General features: G+C 35.0%; 1 protein-coding gene across 4 annotated transcripts in view; it reads right to left on the reverse strand.

Annotated features, from left to right (window-relative positions):
• OMA1 (OMA1 zinc metallopeptidase) overlaps positions 1–19,479 on the reverse strand; it is an 82,063-nt gene that overhangs the window by 40,351 nt on the left and 22,233 nt on the right. The window lies entirely within an intron of this gene.

Consider the following 19,479-nt stretch of genomic DNA (forward strand, 5'->3'; position numbering starts at 1 on the left):
TCTCATTTATTATTTTTTCTTTCTTAAATGAATCACTGAAAAAGAACCTAAGATATTAACCCAAATAGAACACAAAGATAGTTTGCTATGAAGAAGGCTCAGATTACTAACCTGGAAAACTCTGAGACCTGAATTCTAGCCCTGGCTTTTGCTACTAACTAGCTGTATGCTATTAGACAAATCACTGCAACTCTTTGGACCCTAATTTCCTAATCTGTAAAAGGAGAAGGTGGATCAGATAATCGCCAATTTTCCTTCCTGCTCCAAAAGTCTGTGATTCTATAACCTATTATTTTACAGAAAATTTAGAATTTAGAATTTTCTCTTATTCCTGCGATGAAAGTAGATTTTTGCTTATTACTTATTTCCCTCACTAGATGGTGCTATCTGCATAGTTATTCAGGTTACTTGAAGAAATAACCCAGCTATGTCTCTCAAGAGGGGCACTTACAAGCTTTTGGGGCTGGACTCCTCTCTCTGGAGAGCTTTCCAGGCCACTATAGTATATTTAATATCCCTGCCCCCTCCATGCCCATTAAACACCAGTAATCCTACCTCCCAGTCACTGTGACAATCAATAACAATCATATACAGTGCCCTAAGAGGCCGTCCCCTAGCGTAGAACCACTAAAAGAAAATTAGTTTTCTTTCTCATCTTTAAGAAACAGATATTCAAAATATATATATATGATTTAGTTTTTTGTGAAATCAAATAAAAGTCATTTCTCTAAATGACTGTAAAGTGTCAAATTCTCTTTACAGTGACAAATGAATACACACACAACAAAATCAAATACTTCACGGGACACCTTTTTTTCAGCTGATAACTGGACAGCTCGTTGTTATTCTGCACTTGGGACACCTCAGTCCTACCAGTTTTTATAACTATATTTTTCATTCTGATTATTTATGTAATGATAAAATAAATATCTCATAAATGAAAAATTAAAACTACAACTATAAAAATGTAAAGATACAAAATAAACTCACAGCCAACAGCAGAGCAGATATAGAGTATCTCTAGAGGAGGCAAGCTGCATATTTTGAAAGAGGTCTCATGAGTAACTTGAGTTTAATGAATTTTCCATATTGTTTAGCTCTTGGCCTTAAAATCTCATAAACCAATGGGACAGCACATGACCAACAGATCCATCTCTCAGGAACAGTTCCCATTAATCAAGCTCACAAGATTGACATAAAATAAGAATGCCAACTTACTAGTTTACAGCAGTAACTATAACTGCCCAAACTACAAGGGCACAGGGCATTTGTGTCAAGTCAGCATGTTCTCTCCCTCGTAGGCATGGTACAAAGGAAGCCAGACTATAATCAGAAGGTTGCCTAATAAGGAAGGAATTAGGAATAAGAGAATTATGTGATCTGAATACTAAATGGCAAGAAGTCAAAGGAGTCTGATGCATCAGTGTCCAAAAAGAGGACATAAGCCACAAATAAGAATCAAATTCAGGATGTTCAAATTAACCTTTGAGGTAAATGCAATCATTATTGCTATTTTTCAGAGTAGAAAATAGACTTGAAGGTTAAAGGATTTACCTACTCATGTCGAGGAGACAAGAGTTCAAACCACAGGTCTGACTCTGGAGTCCAAGGTCCCGACCGCTATGCTGGATAAGGTATAAAATCCTAAAATTGCTAACGAGAAGTCTCTACCTACTTTTCAGTTTTATCTCTTGACACTGGTGCTCTTGAATACTACTTACATTTTAGCCATACAGAATTTTCAACCCCTGGACTAGACCATCATTTCTGTTGCCTTTGAACATGCTGCCTGCCATGCCAAAAACACACCCATCAACATCTTCACCAGGCTAATTACCACTTGTGTAACTATTGTGTATCCCTACATTGTAGTAAATGGTAGGCACACACTAAATATATGTTGATCTAATAAATGAAAATTAACCCAATAGGTCAGAGAAAAGCTATGTACATCACTTAAAGAAAGTGACATCTGGGCCTCAAAGATCTGTCTTCTAATTGCTTGAATTAACAAATAGGAAAGAGAATGTGCCAGTCAGAAGTAGGGGGTTATTCAGCCCAGAAACTGAAGAATCTGGTGGAAATGCTGGCCAGTGACCATCTAAGTCTCACCCTGAGAAAGTGAGCATCCTAGCTCACTGAACCTGCCTCTTATTTGCGGCATGGGGGAGAACAGAATGCAGGTGAGTATGATTGGAGTCAATGAAAGCTATTAACGAGGCTGTGCAGACGCTGATAGTGGAAATGGGAACATAATAAGATACATTTTATACAGAGAACAACCAGGACTTGGTGAAAGATTACATGCAAATGATAAAGAAGAGGGAAGTACTAAGGAGGACTCCAGATTTTTTCCAAAAGCAACTGAATAGAAGGTGGTATAATCTGGGGGAAAGGAAGACTAGAAGAGAAATAGCTGTGAGGAGAAATCAAGGATTTAACATTGAATATATCAGGTTTGAGATACTTGTGAAATAGAAAGAGGAAATAACAGCAGACATTTGAATATAAATAATTAGAAGAGTCACGCTCTTAGGACTTTAACTGTATTAACTCTGTGATATAGGTCCTATTATTGTTCCTTTCATACTGATAAGGAAAACTGAAGTACAGAAGGGAAAGATAACTTGCCCAAGATCACAGAGCTAGTACTGTCTCTGGCAAAGCAGACTCTCAAGCTTAGGAAGTCTGGCCCCAGAGCTCACTCATTATCACTAGACTGTATTGCTTCCGTGGCAGCTGACTGACAGCCCCACGCTGGGGGAACTCCAGAACGGTTCACCACTTGGCATCCAGGAGAGAAGGGTTGACGTAAAAAGACTCAAGTAGAGAATTAAGTAAAAGTCTCCACAGTGAATGAGAAAACGCCCACCTCCCCTCCCAGCTCAACCCCTAAACAATTTATAAGATTCTTCTGCAAAGACACCTAAAAGACATATATATATATATATATATATATATATATATATATATATATATGTATATATATATATATATATATAAATTCCATATGGAAATTCCCAAAGAAAGAGCTATAATCTTACAGTGAAGTCCACTATCCCAACTTTTGCATACAGAGCTTCTGAAAAGTTTCTTAATGCCTTCTTATAAAATATGGACAGAAAATCATGAATCACAAATTTGGGGATTTACACTTCCATCCACCAAAGTAACTAGTACTGGACCTGTCCTCCCAACATGAATATCTATAAAATGGAATGAATCTAAAAGGCACACGTTTTCAAGTACTAGACAACAAGCAGGACAAGACTATGATCCTTGAGAGAAGAGAAAAACATGAGTGATTCCGAGATTTACCCCTGTTCTCTGCCTGGGGGCAGTTTCCTGACCACACCACAGGGAGGTAGAACCCAAGCAGAGAATGGTGAGCTTGACTGAGCTAAGGTATTAGAAGACAGGAGTTTAAAGCTGCAGAAGTTGCAGGAATTTGTGGGGCAAGCTGTCAGAAAGAGCTTGCCCCAGAAACTGGTGTGGAGTTTACTTGGAGATTCCTTAAACTGGATTTCATCAAAATTAAAAATGCTTGCTCTGCAAAAAAAAAATATTAAAAAAATCCATGTTAAGAAAAGATGACCCGCAGATGAAGAAAAACAATTTTCAAATCACATAACCAACAAATGACTGTATCCAGAATATGTAAAGAACACTCTAAAGTCAATAGTAAGAAAACAATCAGACTAAATCTTTTATAACAAGAAACTAATAATGCCTAAACTTAATGAGTCAAGATATTGCAAAATAAACTTATTATGTAGAAATATAGAGGTAAATAGCAAAGAGAAGTTAAGGTGATTTTCACCTCTGGGGTATAAGGCAGGGGGCAGTGAAGGTTGTTATTTCCCATTATGAGTTTATAACACTAGATTACTTTCTATGCTATAATGAAATGTGGGCTACACACACAAATAGACACATATATTTTTTAAAGGGGAGTACGGTTAATAGTATCAAATGCTACTAAGGAGAAGAACATGATAAACGTGGCAAAGTAAGCATGGGATACGACAACATACAGGTAGACAAGAAGACCTTGAGAAGTGTAACTGTGGTAGAGGGATAGCAAACTGGAGCATGGATTTTGAAATCAAACATACTCAAGTTTGAATCATGGCTTTACCATTTTGTAGCTGAGAACAAGAAAGTAACATATCTGGGCTTCAGTTCCTTTATCTATACAATAGAGATACTGATAACAACTATTTCATGGAGCTACTATAAGGATTAAATTAGGCAATGCATATAAAATACTAAGCAAAGTACTGGAACATAATAAGTATTAAATAGCAGATAACGGTGTTATTATCTAAAAAGGTGACACAGAGTAAGTGGTAGTATAAATATAATATTTCAGGTTTTCATACTATTTCTCCCTTTGGCAGGAAAGAAATACTTGTATTCAGAGATTGCACTTTTATATCCTAAGTGCTCCATAACAAAGATGTTATCTTATCGCTATATATTCATGACTTTACATCTGTAACAATATCATATTCTCCTTTGAACTAAATAAACCATAATACCAAAAGGTCACTAGTCCATAACAAAATATTTAGTGTGCTTTAGAAAATAAGATCATAGTTTCATCTATCAAGATATACTTTTTAAAAAAAATATGGCTTGCATTTATAAATAATCAAAGGAGTATCAATATTTCTTTAATAACTTCTCTAATTTCATTCCTCTTTTTTTTAATAAAATAGGAAATTTAACTTACCAACTCACCTCAAAACACAAAACTGGCATTTGATTACTCAAAGTTGTAATTTCCAAATCTGCCTGGATATCAGAATCACTTGGCAGCTCCTAAACATTTTCAGATTCAGACCTTCATCATCTAGCTACTGAATCAGAATTGCCAAGGGGGAGCCTAGAGTATGTATTTTTAAAATCTACTAATCAAACATAATAAAAGGCCATCTGCAAAAGAAGAAATAAAGGAGCCAATGAAAATGAAGCATTATGTTCAACTTGACTGCTAAGCAAGAAAATTCAAGTCTTAAAAGCAATGAGATTTCATTTTTTGTCCAAATTAACAAAAAGAGATTGAAAACAGTACTGAAGTGGGTATTAAAAAAAGGCATCCTGGGAAAATTAAAAAAAAAAAAAAAAAAAAAAAAAAAGGCATCCTGAGTTGTCACTAGTAAGATTTGCTATTAACATTTTGAAATAACTGGGAGTATCTTTTAAAATAAAAACTGAAATGCCAGTAATCCCACCCTATAGCTATTAAAGCCCAAGGAGCAGAAGGATATGTGTATAAGGTTGCCGAATTCAGAATTATTTGTAATAAAAACAACAACCAAAAAAGACCAATAAATAACCCAAAAGTTCACTAATAGATACCTAATTAAATGAGTTATCCAAATTACAGAATATTAGGTAGCTATTCAAAACACTAAGCTAGGGACTTCTCCTAACAGTGATGGAGTCAAGTAGCTTATTATAGCAGACTGACGTTCCTGTCAAAAAAGATTAGAAAATCTGGATAAAATATAAATAATATTTGTTCAAAGGTATTGAAGAGTTACCAAGTCAACCAAGACTAGAAAAGCCAAAATCCCAGAAAGAAGGAAAACTCACTGAGGTGAGTCTGATCTTCTGTTTCACAATGCCATCCAGCAAATCTATTAAATTTTAAGCAGTGAAGAGCAAGAAACTGAGAATACAAGCAGAAATCAAAAGAAATCCAAGCAGAAGCAGAAGGAGGTGACTACGAGCTTTTGACTGTCTATCAGGGTTAGAGAGCCAAAACTTAGAAGTCAAGATTGACAAAGCAACCAAATTTGAGAAATCAAGATTTGAAAGTATGGAGACAGAGACAACACTTGATGCCAGTTCACCAAAGTAGCTGCACAGGGCACTTTTTAAAACAAAAAGTAGATGAAAAACTGAGTAAAGATTTCAACAGTCTTATGGTGCCGTGAGAACAAAAACTGAAGTTCAGGAACCACTACAGAGAAGGAAGTCAGTATATACTCCAAGCCTTCAGTAGGCTTTGCTAGACAGTAATACCCTTATGAATGAAGGTGAACTAGAGGTAAATTGAAACTTATAAAGACTCAGCTCAGGCTCTGACTGACTGAAGTGATCTGCTCTATTCTAGTTGTCCACCAGACTACAAGGAGAATCCCCGATGATAGAAGAAATTACTGATCAGAATCAACAGTACTGTTTATATAAAATGCCCAGTATTTAATCAAAAATAAGCAAGCATTAATTTCCAAAATACACAGACAGCTTACACAGCTCAATATCAAAAAAACAAACAACCCAACCAAAAAATGGGCAGAAGACCTAAACAGACATTTCTCCAAAGAAGACATATAGATGTCCAAAATGCACATGAAAAGATGCTCAACATTGCTAATTATTAGAGAAATGCAAATCAAAACCACAATAAGGTACCACCTCACACTGGTCAGAATGTCCATCATCAAAAATTCCACAAATAATAAATGCTGGAGAGGGTAAGGAGAAAAGGGAACCCTCCTACACTGCTGGTGGGAATGTAAAGTGGTGCAGTGACTATGGAGAACAGTATGGAGGTTCCTTAAAAACTAAAAACAGAGTTACCATATGATTCAACAATCCTGCTCCTGGGCATATATACAGAGATAACTATAATTCAAAAAGATATATGCACCCCAATGTTCATAGCAGCACTATTTACAACAGCCAAGACATGGAAGCAACCTAAATGTCCATCAGCAGATGAATGGATAAAGAAGATGTGGTGTATACACACACACACACACACACACACGAATATTACTCAGCCATAAAAAAGAATGAAATAATGCCATTTGCAGCAACATGGATGGCCCTATAGATTATCATACTCAGTGAAGTCAGACAAAGAAAGACAAATATCATATGATATCACTTATATATGGAATCTAAAAAAATGATACAAATGAACTTATTTACAAAACAGAAACAGACTTGCAGACACAAACTTATGGTTACCAAAGGGAAGGGGGAGGGATAAATTAGGGATTTGGGGTTAACAGACACACATTACTATACATATAATAGGTAAGCAACAAGGATCTACTGGATAGCACAGGGAACTATACTCAGTATCTTGTAATAACTTAATGGAAAAGAATCTGAAAAAGAATACATATATTCCATAAATATACTTCATTAAAAAAAAACTTAATATAAAGTCATAATTAAAAAAAAATAAGCAAGCATACCAAGAAAAAGACCAAAGGCAAAAACACACAACAGAAACAGACTCAGAGATAATAAAAATAAGTTAACAAACATGAATGTTTAAAGAAACTTGTGATTAACACATTCAAGAAAATTATGACAAAATGGAGAATTTTACCAGATAATTGAAATTTATAAAAGAGAATCAAATTAAGACTCTACATGGAAAAATATAACAGAAATTTAAAACTCAAAAATGAGTTTAATAGCAGAATGAACACAGCTGAAAATAAGATCAGTGAACCACAAGACAGGAGAGGAAAACATACATTCTGAAATGTAGAGAGATAAGGACAGAAAATTTAAGAAAAAAAAATGCAAGAGACAAATGGAAGTATAAAAATCCCAAAGCTACAGGGGAAAAGAGAAAAATATTGCAAAAACAATATGTTAAAAAATAATGCCTGAGAATTTACCAAACTAGTGAAACATTATAAGCCACAGCAAGCACAATAAATACAAAGAAAAGCACACCTAGACACACAAACTATAAAAAAGCAAAGACAAACAGAGAATTTTAGCAGTCATGGAAAAAAAAGACCCACTGCCTTCAAAGGAACAAAAAAAAGACTGACAGCTGAAACCTGAACAGGAACAATAACTTAGAGAAAATTGAAATGTCGTCATTAACATACTGAAAGAAAATAACTGCAAATTAAAAATTTTATGCCTTGCAAAAATATTATTTTAGGAAACGTGAAATTTTGAGTAACAAAAGAAAAGGGAAGGAAACATGTGAACCCTCCAGCAGATAACAATTATAAAAACCTGATTTAAAATAATTATCTAAAGATAATGGAAAGTGTACAAAAACAGAAGCCAGAAGAGAATTTGATCTTGAAAAACTTCAACAGCAGAGATAAGACAAGAATTCTTGCTTTCTGGCCTGAAGGTGTTGCCCAGCTTCCACTGACAAAGCTGCAGAAAATGGCAACAGGCTCATCAGCCAAAGTGCCAGAGATCATAGTTCAGGGATGATAAAGCAGTGAGAAACCTAAAGGAGGAATTCTGACAATCAGGGAACTACAAAAGGAATGAGAAACTCTGTGTAAACTCCACCCAAATCCCTGACTGGCATCTAAACTACATTTAAGGCAGGGAATTACAAGGAGGGTGGGTGGGAGTTGTAGAAAAGCAAGCAAAGACCAGAGAGAAAGCGACTCTTGAAAAATAAAACTGTGGGGGCCAAATCTGTAAGTCTGCTGCCTTTTTTCTTTCTTTCTTTCTTTTTTTTTTAAACTCAGTGTACTCCTCAACCATGAGCAATTTGGATGACAAAAAGGTGAAGCCTTATGGGCTTCAAGTCAGTTAAAAGAACTGGAAGCCAGCAGCACAAATGGAAATTAAGAGGAAATCCTCAGAAGCAAGAAAACAACATGAAGGGTGAACTTCATGTTGGCTTAAATACATGATGACTGACAAATACACTATTGCAAAGTTTGTACATTTTGCCAGAAATAACTCACTATCAACCTGAAGTAGAGAGAGGGCAGACAGCAGAAGCAAGAAGAACTACAATCCTGCAGCCTGTGGAACAAAAACCACATTCACAGAAAGACAGACAAGATGAAAAGGCAGAGGGCCATGTACCAGATGAAGGAACAAGATAAAACCCCAGAAAAACAACTAAATGAAGTGGAGATAGGCAACCTTCCAGAAAAAGAATTCAGAATACTGATAGTGAACATAATCCAGAACCTCAGAAAAAGAATGGAGGCAAAGATTGAGAAGATGCAAGAAATGTTTAACAAAGACCCAGAAGAATTAAAGAAAAAACAAACGGAGATAAACAATACAATAACTGAAATGAAAACTACATTAGAAGGAATCAATAGCAGAATAACTGAGGCAGAAGAAAGGATAAGTGACCTGGAAGACAGAATGGTGGAATTCACTGCTGCAGAACATACTAAAGAAAAAAGAATGAAAAGAAATGAAGACAGCCTAAGAGACCTCTGGGACAACATTAAACACAACAACATTCACATAATAGGGGTCCCAGAAGGAGAAGAGAGAGAGAAAGGACCCGAGAAAATATTTGAAGAGATTATAGTGGAAAACTTCCCTAACATGGGAAAGGAAATAGCCACCCAAGTCCAGGAAGCGCAGCGAGTCCCATACAGGATAAACCCAAGTGAAACACGCCGAGACACATAGTAATCAAATTGGCAAAAATTAAAGACAAAGAAAAATTATTGAAAGCAGCAAGGGAAAAATGACAAATAACATACAAGGGAACTCCCATAAGGTTAACAGCTGATTTCTCAGCAGAAACTCTACAAGCCAGAGGGAAGTGGCATGATATACTTAAAGTGATAAAAGGGAAGAGCCTACAACCAAGATTACTCAACCCGGCAAGGATCTCATTCAGATTCAATGGAGAAATCAAAAGCTTTACAGACAAGCAAAACCTAAGAGAATTCAGCACCACCAAACCAGCTCTACAACAAATGCTAAAGGAACTTCTCTAAGTGGGAAACACAAGAGAAGAAAAGGACCTACAAAAACAAACCCAAAACAATTAAGAAAATGGTCATAGGAACATACATATCGATAATTACCTTAAACATGAATGGATTAAATGCTCCAACCAAAAGACACAGGCTCACTGAATGGATACAAAAACAAGACCCTATAAATGCTGTCTACAAGAGACCCACTTCAGACCTAGGGACACATACAGACTGAAACTCAGGGGAGGGAAAAAGATATTCCATGCAATTGGAAATCAAAAGAAAGCTGGAGTAGCAATACTCATATCAGATAAAATAGAATAAAATAAAATAAAAATGTTAAAATAAAAAATGTTACAAGAGACAAGGAAAGACACTTTAAAATAAAAAATGTTACAAGAGACAAGGAAAGACACTACATAATGATCAAGGAATCAATCCAAGAAGAAGATATAACAATTATAAATATATATGCACCCAACATAGGAGCACCTCAGTACATAAGGCAACTGCTAACAGCTGTAAAAGAGGAAATCGACAGTAACACAATAATAGTAGGGGTCTTTAACACCTCACTTATACCAATGGACAGATCATCCAAAATGAAAATAAATGCGGAAACAGAAGCTTTAAATGACAAAATAGACCAGACAGATTTAATTGATATTATAGGACATTCCATCCAAAAACAGCAGACTACACTTTCTTCTCAAGTGCGCACAGAACATTCTCCAGGATAGATCATATCTTGGGTCACAAATCAAGCCTCAGTGAATTTAAGAAAATTGAAATCATATCAAGCAACTTTCTGACCACAATGCTATGAGATTAGAAATCAATTACAGGGAAAACAATGTAAAAAACACAAACACATGGAGGCTAAACAATACATTACTAAATAACCAAGAGATCACTGAAGAAATCAAAGAGGAAATCAAAAAATACCTAGAGACAAATGACAATGAAAACATGACGATCCAAAACCTATGGGATGCAGGAAAAGCAGTTCTAAGAGGGAAGTTTATAACTATACAAGCCTACCTCAAGAAACAAGAAAAATCTCAAATAAACTATCTAAACTTACACCTAAACGGACTAGAGAAAGAAGAAGAAACAAAACCCAAAGTTAGAAGAAGGAAAGAAATCATAAAGATCAGAGCAGAAATAAATGAAATATAAACAAAGAAAACAATAGCAAAGATCAGTAAAACTAAAAGCTGGTTCTTTGAGAAGATAAATAAAATTGACAAACCATTAGCCAGACTCATCAAGAAAAAGAGGGAAAGGACACAAATCAATAAAATTAGACATGAAAAAGGAGACGTTACAACAGACACAGCAGAAATACAAAGCAACCTAAGAGACTACTACAAGCAACTCTATGCCAATAAAATGGACAACCTGGAAGAAAAGGACAAAATCTTAGAAAGGTATAATCTTCCAAGACTGAACGAGGAAGAAATAGAAAATATAAACAGACCAATCACAAGTAATGAAATTGAAACTGTGATTAAAAATCTTCCAACAAACAAAAGTCCAGGACCAGATGGCTTCACAGGTGAATTCCATCAAACATTTAGAGAAGAGTTAACACCCATACTTCACAAGCTCTTCAAAAAATTGCAGAGGAAGGAACACTCACAAACTCATTCTACGAGGTCACCATCACCCTGATACGAAAACCAGACAAAGATACTACAAAAAAAGAAAATTACAAACCAATATCAATGATGAATATAGATGCAAAAATCCTCAACCAAATACTAGCAAACAGAATCCAACAACACATTAAAAGGATCATACACCACGATCAAGTGGGATTTATCCCAGGGATGCAAGGATTCTTCAATATACACAAATCAATCAATGTGATACACCATATTAACAAATTGAAGAATAAAAACCATATGATCATCTCAGTAGATGCAGAAAAAGCTTTTGACAAAATTCAACACCTATTTATGATGAAAACTCTCCAGAAAGTGGGCACAGAGTGAACCTACCTCAACATAATAAAGGCCATATATGACAAACCCACAGCAAACATCATTCTCAATGGTGAAAAACTGAAAGCGTTTCCTCTAAGATCAGGAACATGACAAGGATGTCCACCCTCACCGCTATTATTCAACATAGTTTTGGAAGTCTTAGCCTCAGCAATCAGAGAAGAAAAAGAAATAAAAGGAATCCAAATTGGAAAAGAAGAAGTAAAGCTGTCATTGTTTGCAGATGACATGATACTATACATAGAGAATCCTAAAGATGCCACCAGAAAACTACTAGAGCTAACCAATGAATTTGGTAAAGTAGCAGGATACAAAATTAATGCACAGAAATCTCTTGCATTCCTATACACAAATGATGAAAAATCTGAAAGAGAAATTAAGGAAACACTCCCATTTACCATTGCAACAAAAAGAATAAAATACCTAGGAATAAACCTACCTAGGGAGACAAAAGACCTGTATGCAGAAAACTATAAGACACTGATGAAAGAAATTAAAGATGATACCAACAGATGGAGAGATATACCATGTTCTTGCATTGGAAGAATCAATATTGTGAAAATGATTATACTACTACCCAAAGCAATCTACAGATTCAATGCAATCCCTATCAAATTACCAATGGCATTGTTTTACAGAACTAGAACAAAAAAATCTTAAAATTTGTATGGAGCCACAAAGACCCCGAATAGCCAAAGCACTCTTGAGGGAAAAAAATGGAGCTGGAGGAATAAGAGTCCCTGTCTTCAGACTATACTACAAAGGTACAGTAATCAAGACAATATGGTACTGGCACAAAAACAGAAACATAGATCAATGGAACAAGATAGAAAGCCCAGAGGTAAACCCTCGCACCTATGGTCAACTAATCTATGACAAAGGAGGCAAGGATATACAATGGAGAAAAGATAGTCTCTTCAATAAGTGGTGCTGGGAAAAGTGGACAGCTACATGTAAAAGAATGAAATTAGAACACTCCCTAACACCATACACAAAAATAAACTCAAAATGGATTCGAGACCTAAATGTAAGACTGGACACTATAAAACTCTAGAGGAAAACACAGGAAGAACACTCTTTGACATAAATCACAGTAAGACCTTTTTTGATCCACCTCCTAGAGTAATGAAAATAAAAATAAACGAATGGGACCTAATGAAACTTCAAAGCTTTTGCACAGCAAAGGAAGCCATAAACAAGACGAAAAGGTAACCCTCAGAATGGGAGAAAATATTTGCAGATGAATCAATGGACAAAGGATTAATCTCCAAAATATATAAACAGCACATGCAGCTCAATATTAAAAGAACAAACAACCCAGTACAAAAATGGGCAGATGACCTAAATAGACATTTCTCCAAAGAAGACATACAGATGGCCAAGAAGCACATAAAAAGATGCTCAACATCACTAATTATTAGAGAAATGCAAATCAAAACTACAATGAGGTATCACCTCACACCAGTTAGAATGGGCTTCATCAGAAAATCTACCAACAAGAAATGCTGGAGAGGGTGTGGAGAAAAGGGAACCCTCTTGCACTGTTGGTGGGAATGTAAACTGATACAGCTACTATGGAGAACAGTATGGAGGTTCCTTCAAAAACTAAAAATAGAATTACCATATGATCCAGCAATCCCACTACTGGGCATATACCCAGAGAAAACCACATTCAAAAAGACACATGCATCCCAATGTTCACTACAGCACTATTTACAATAGCCAGGTAATGGATGCAACCTAAATGCCCATCGACAGACAAATGCATAAAGAAGATGTAGTACATATATACAATGGAATATTACTCAGCCATAAAAAGGAACGAAATTGGGTCATTTGTTGAGACGTAGATGGATCTAGAGACTGTCATACAGAGTGAAGTAAGTCAGAAAGAGAAAAACAAATATCGTATATTAACACATATACGTGGAACCTAGAAAATGGTACAGATGAACCGGTTTGCAGGGCAGAAATTGAGACACAGATGTAGAGAACAAACATATGGACACCAAGGGGGGAAAGCTGCGGGGCAGTGGGGGTGGTGGTGTGATGAATTGGGCAATTGGGATTGACATGTATACACTGATGTGTATAAGATTAATGACTAATAAGAACCTGCTGTATAAAAAGAAAAAAAAAACCTGAAGTAGATTTCAAAAGGCTAAAGATGTATATTGTAATCCCAAAAGGAACCATTAAACATAATGCAATGAGTTATATCTAAAAAGCCAATGAATGGAATACTAAAAAGTATGATTAACTCAAAGAAGGAAGAAAAGGAGGAACAGAGCAACCAAAACATAGATAAAACAAATAGCAAAATGGTAGACCTAAATACAAGCATATCAATAATTACATTAAATATAAATGGACTATATACACTTCAAACTAAAGGCATAGATTGTCAAACAATAAAAAAGCAAGAACCGGGGCTTCCCTGGTGGCGCAGTGGTTGAGAATCTGCCTGCCAATGCAGGGGACACGGGTTCGAGCCCCGGTCTGGGAAGATCCCACATGCCGCGGAACAACTGGGCCCGTGAGCCACAACTACTGAGCCTGCGCGTCTGGAGCCTGTGCTCCACAACAAGAGAGGCCACGACAGTGAGAGGCCCACACACCGCGATGAAGAGTGGCCCCCGCTCGCCACAACTAGAGAAAGCCCTCGCACAGAAACGAAGACCCAACGCACCCAATAAATAAATAAAGAAATAAATTTATAAAAAAAAAAAAAGCAAGAACCTAGTTTATGCCATCTGTAAGAGATGCATTTTAAATACAAAAACTCAAATAGTTTGAAAACAAATGGGCAGAAAAAGATATTCCAAGTGAACAATAACACCTAAGAAAGCTGGAGGGTGTATATTAATGTCAAGCAAAATAATGTCAAACAAAATTAATTCCAGGATATATGCCCAGGAGTAGGATTGCTGAATCATATGGTAATTCTATTTTTAGTTTTCTGAGGAACCTCCATACTATTTTCCACACTGGCTGCACCAACTTACATTCTCACCAACAGTATAGGAGGGTTCCTTTTTCTCCACACCCTTTCCAGCATTTGTTATTTGTAGACTTTTTAACAATGGCCATTCTGACCAGCACGAGGTGGTACCTCATTCTAGTTTTGATTTGTATTTCTCTAATAATTAGCAATGTTGAGCATCTTTTCATGTGCCTATTGGCCATGCACCCCTATGTTCATAGCAGCACTTTTCACAATAGCCAAGACATGGAAACAACCTAAATGTCCATTGACAGATGACCGGATAAAGAAGATGTGGTACATATATACAACGGAATAGTACTCAGCCATAAAAAAGAATGAAATAATGCCATTTGCAGCAACATGAATGCAACTAGAGATTATCATACTAGGTGAAGTAAGTCAGAAAGAGAAAGACAAATACCATTTGATATCACTTATATGTTGTATCTAAAATGTGACACAAACCTATCTATGAAACAGAAACAGAAAAAGGGACATAGAGATTAGACTAGTGGTTGCCAAGGGGGAGGGAGGTGGGAGAGGGATTGTGAGTTTGGGATTAGCAGATGCAAACTGGTAGATACAGAATGGATAAACAACAGGGTCCTACTGTGTAGCACAGGGAACTATATGCAATATCCTCTGATAAACCATAATGGAGAAGAATATGAAAAATAAGGGACTTCCCTGATGGTGCAGTGGTTAAGACTGCACGTTGCCAATGCAGGGGGCCCGGGTTCGATCCCTGGTCAGGGAACTAGATCCCACATGCATGCCACAACTAAGAGTTCGCATGCCACAACTAAGTAGCCCATGTGCCGCAACTAAGGAGCCTGCAAGCCACAACTAAGAGCCAGCACAACCAAATAAATTAATTAAAAAAAAAAGAATATGGAAAAGAATGCATATATATGTGTAACTGAGTCACTGCTGTACAGCAGTAATTAACACAACATTGTAATTCAACTATACTTCAATAAAAAATAAATTTAAAAAAATTAATGCCAAACAAAAAATACTTCAGAGTATTGCTATAGAGACAAATAAAAAAATACTTTACAATAATCAACCAGTTCAATAAGAGGATAAAATAATCCCACATGCGTATGCACCTATAGAGAGCTTCAAAATTCAGGAAGCAGAAACTAACAGAACTGAAAGAAAAAATAGACAAATCCACAGTCATAGTTAAAGATTTCAAAACTCCGTACTCAATAGCAAGTAGACAAAAATTCAGAAGATATAGAAGATTTGAATGACTCTATAAACTACCTTAACTTAATTGATATTTATAGAATATACACTCAGCAAATACTGAATACACATTTTTTCAAGTGATGGAACAGTCACCAAAATAGACCAAATGATACACCACAAAGTAAGTCCCAACAGAGTTGAAAAAATTAAATTCTCACAGAGTATATTCTCTGACCATGAAATAATTAATTAGAAGTAAACATTTAGACAAACTCCAAATACCTGGATATTAAATGACTCACTTCTGAACAACACATGGATGAAAGAAGAAATCACAATGGAAATTTTAGAAAATATTCTGACTTAACTGAAAATAAAAATGCAACATATCAAAATCTGTGCCTAGGTAAAACAATGCAGAGTGGGAAATTTAGAGCTTTAAATGCTATTCTAAACAAGAAGAAAGTCTAAAACCAATGACCTAAGCGCCTGCCTTAGAAAACTAGAGAAAGAGTAAATTAAACACAAAATATAAAAATTAGATTTCATAAAAATTTTAAACTTTTATTATTCAAAACACACTATAAAAAAATAAAGCAAGTCACAGAATAAGAGAAAATATTTGCACAAATATTTGACAAAGGACGTATATCCAGCATATGTATAAAGAACTCTTACAATGTAAGAATAAGAAGACAACTCAATTTAAAACTGAGTAAAATATCTAAAAAGACAGTTAACAAAAGAAGATACATGAATGGCCAGTACACACATGAACATACACTCCACAGCATTAGTCATTAAGAAATACAAATTAAAAATATAAACAGAGTAAAAACATCCGAAATAGGGCAAGGATGAGAAAACAACTATGTGTTACTTATAAGAGACACACACATAAGAACACAGAAAACTTGAAAATAAAAGAATGGAGTAAGATATGACAGGCAAGCACTAACCTAAAGAAAGCTGTCACAACAATACCAATAAAGGAAAAAGAGAACTTCAGGCGAGAAGCATTACTAGAGACAAAGAGGGATTACATATTGATAAAAGGATCAAGCTACCAGTAAACTCTAACAATCCTATATGAGTATGCTAAAAATAGTATTAAAATATAAAAAGCAAAAATTAATAGAACTAAAAGGAAAAACAGAAAAATACAGAATCACGAGAGACTAACCTCTCTTGGTAACTAGAAAAAGAAAAGCAGAGAAAAAAATTCAGCAAGGATATAGATGATCTGAAACAACAGATTTAACAAACTTGACAAAATTGACATATGTAGAACACTGCACCCACAATGGCGGAATCCACTTTCAAGTGCATACCATTTTAACAAACTTGGTAACATGCTGAGCCATAAAGCAAAACTGAACAAATTTGAAAGAATTCACCATTCAGTATATTCTCCCATCAGACTGTAATTAAGCTAGACATCAAAAACAAAAGGTAAATGTTTAGAAATCAAGGAATGTTTAGAAACTAAGGAACCCAACAAATGTTTAGAAACTAAGGAATATACTTCTAAACAACCCATGGGTCAAAGAAGAAATTACAATGAAAACAAGAATATTTTAAACTGAAGAAAACAAAAACATATCAACACTTGCAATATGACGAGATATTCCAAAAAGAAAACGGCTAGGCATAAATGTATACATTCGAAAAGAAAATGACAAATCAATGACATAAAATCAATGACATAAGTATCTATCTTAAGAAGTTAGGAAGAACAGCAGATAAAGCTCAAAGCACAAGGAAATAAAGATAACAATAGTAACTGAAACAGTAGGAAACAAACATAGAATAGAGAAAATAAGCAAAGCCAAAACATCTTTTTGAAAAGATTAATGAACGTAATAAAATCTAGCAAAAAGACAAAGCATATATCACCAATACTAGGAACAAAGGGGACATTTTTAAAATATACCTGTAGAATGCAGGAATCCTTGAGACATTAAAGATATATGAAGAGTATATCAAAACAACTTTATACCAATAATACTGAAAGTTTAAACAAAACCTAAGTTTCTAGAAAAACAAAACTTATGAAAACTGACACAAAAATATAAAAAACTGTATAGTAGTTCTACATCTATTAAAGAGTAGTTCCACATCTATTGAATCCATAATTAAAGACCCTTCCACAAAGAAATGTGTAGGCCCATATGGTTTTACCTATGAATTCTCCAAATATTGAAAAAATAAATATCACTATTCTTACACAAACTCTTACAAAGAAGAAGGAACACTACCCAATGCTTTTTATGAGATCAGCATAATGTTGATACCAAAACCTGACAAGACATTACAAGAAAATTCCAAGCCACTACCTCCTATGAACACAGAAACATTCTAAACTAAACATTAGCAGACCAACTCTAGCAATACATTAAAAGGTTAATATAATTGACAAAATTGGTTTATTTCAAAAATAAAAAATTGTCATTTTTTAAACAAAAAAAATTATTGTAATTTGCCACATTAACAGATTAAAGGAGAAAGACTATATAATCATCAATAAGTGCAGAAAAGCCATTTGAAAAACATAACATTCATAATTTTAAAAAATCTCTTAGCATATTAGAAATAGACGGGAAACTCTTACCTGACAAAAGTCAGGTTTAAAAAAAGCTTACAACAAACATCAGAATTAATGGTGAAATACTGAATGCTTTTCCACTAAGATCAGGAAGAAACAAAGGTGCCCACCATCAACACTGTGCTGAAGTTTCTGGCCATTGCAATTAGGAAAAAAAAAAAAAAAAAGGAAGTATACAGAATGGAAAGGAAGCAATAAAGCTGTCATTATTCTCAGACAGCATAACTATGTATATGTAAAAATCTAAAAGAATCTACACACTATTAGAATTAAGTGAATTTATTTAGCAAGGTTGCTGGATACAAAGTCAATGATAAAAACAAACTATTTCTATATATAGGCAAATTTATTTTTTCAATGACATTGTTTATAACAACATCAAAAATGTCAAACACTTCGCAATAAATCTAACAAAAGATGTATAAGTCCTATACACACAAAAAAATTTCAAAACATCACTGAAAGAAATTAAAGAACATCTAAATAAATGGACAAATATACCATCCATGGATTGGAAGACTCAATACTGTTGACACTAGTCAGCTGTCCCCATATTGATCTATATTCGATGCACACAATTCCAATCAAAATCCCAGGCATGTTTTTGTACAGGTATGTGATTTGACAAGCTGATTCTGAAATTTATATGAAAAAGCAAAGGACCAAGAATAGCCAAGTCAATACTGCAGAACAACATTGGAGGACAGAAATCAAGATATCAAGATATCAGATATCGAGACTTAATACACAGCTACAATGACAATGTGGTATTGGCTCAAAGATAAATAACAGGCCAATGGAATACAACAGGGAGTCCAGAAACAGACTTACGTATAGCCTCCCACACTGATGACAAAGAGACACTGAAGTATAGTGGAGAAAAGATAAACTCTTCAATAAATAGTGCTGAGTCTATTAGATATCCACATGGGAAAAAAATTATCTTGACCTCCTCCTTATATTTAACAAAACAATAAAACTTCTTGGAAATAA

This window comes from Balaenoptera ricei, chromosome 1 (genome assembly GCF_028023285.1).
Source record: "Balaenoptera ricei isolate mBalRic1 chromosome 1, mBalRic1.hap2, whole genome shotgun sequence".
NCBI lineage: Eukaryota > Metazoa > Chordata > Mammalia > Artiodactyla > Balaenopteridae > Balaenoptera > Balaenoptera ricei.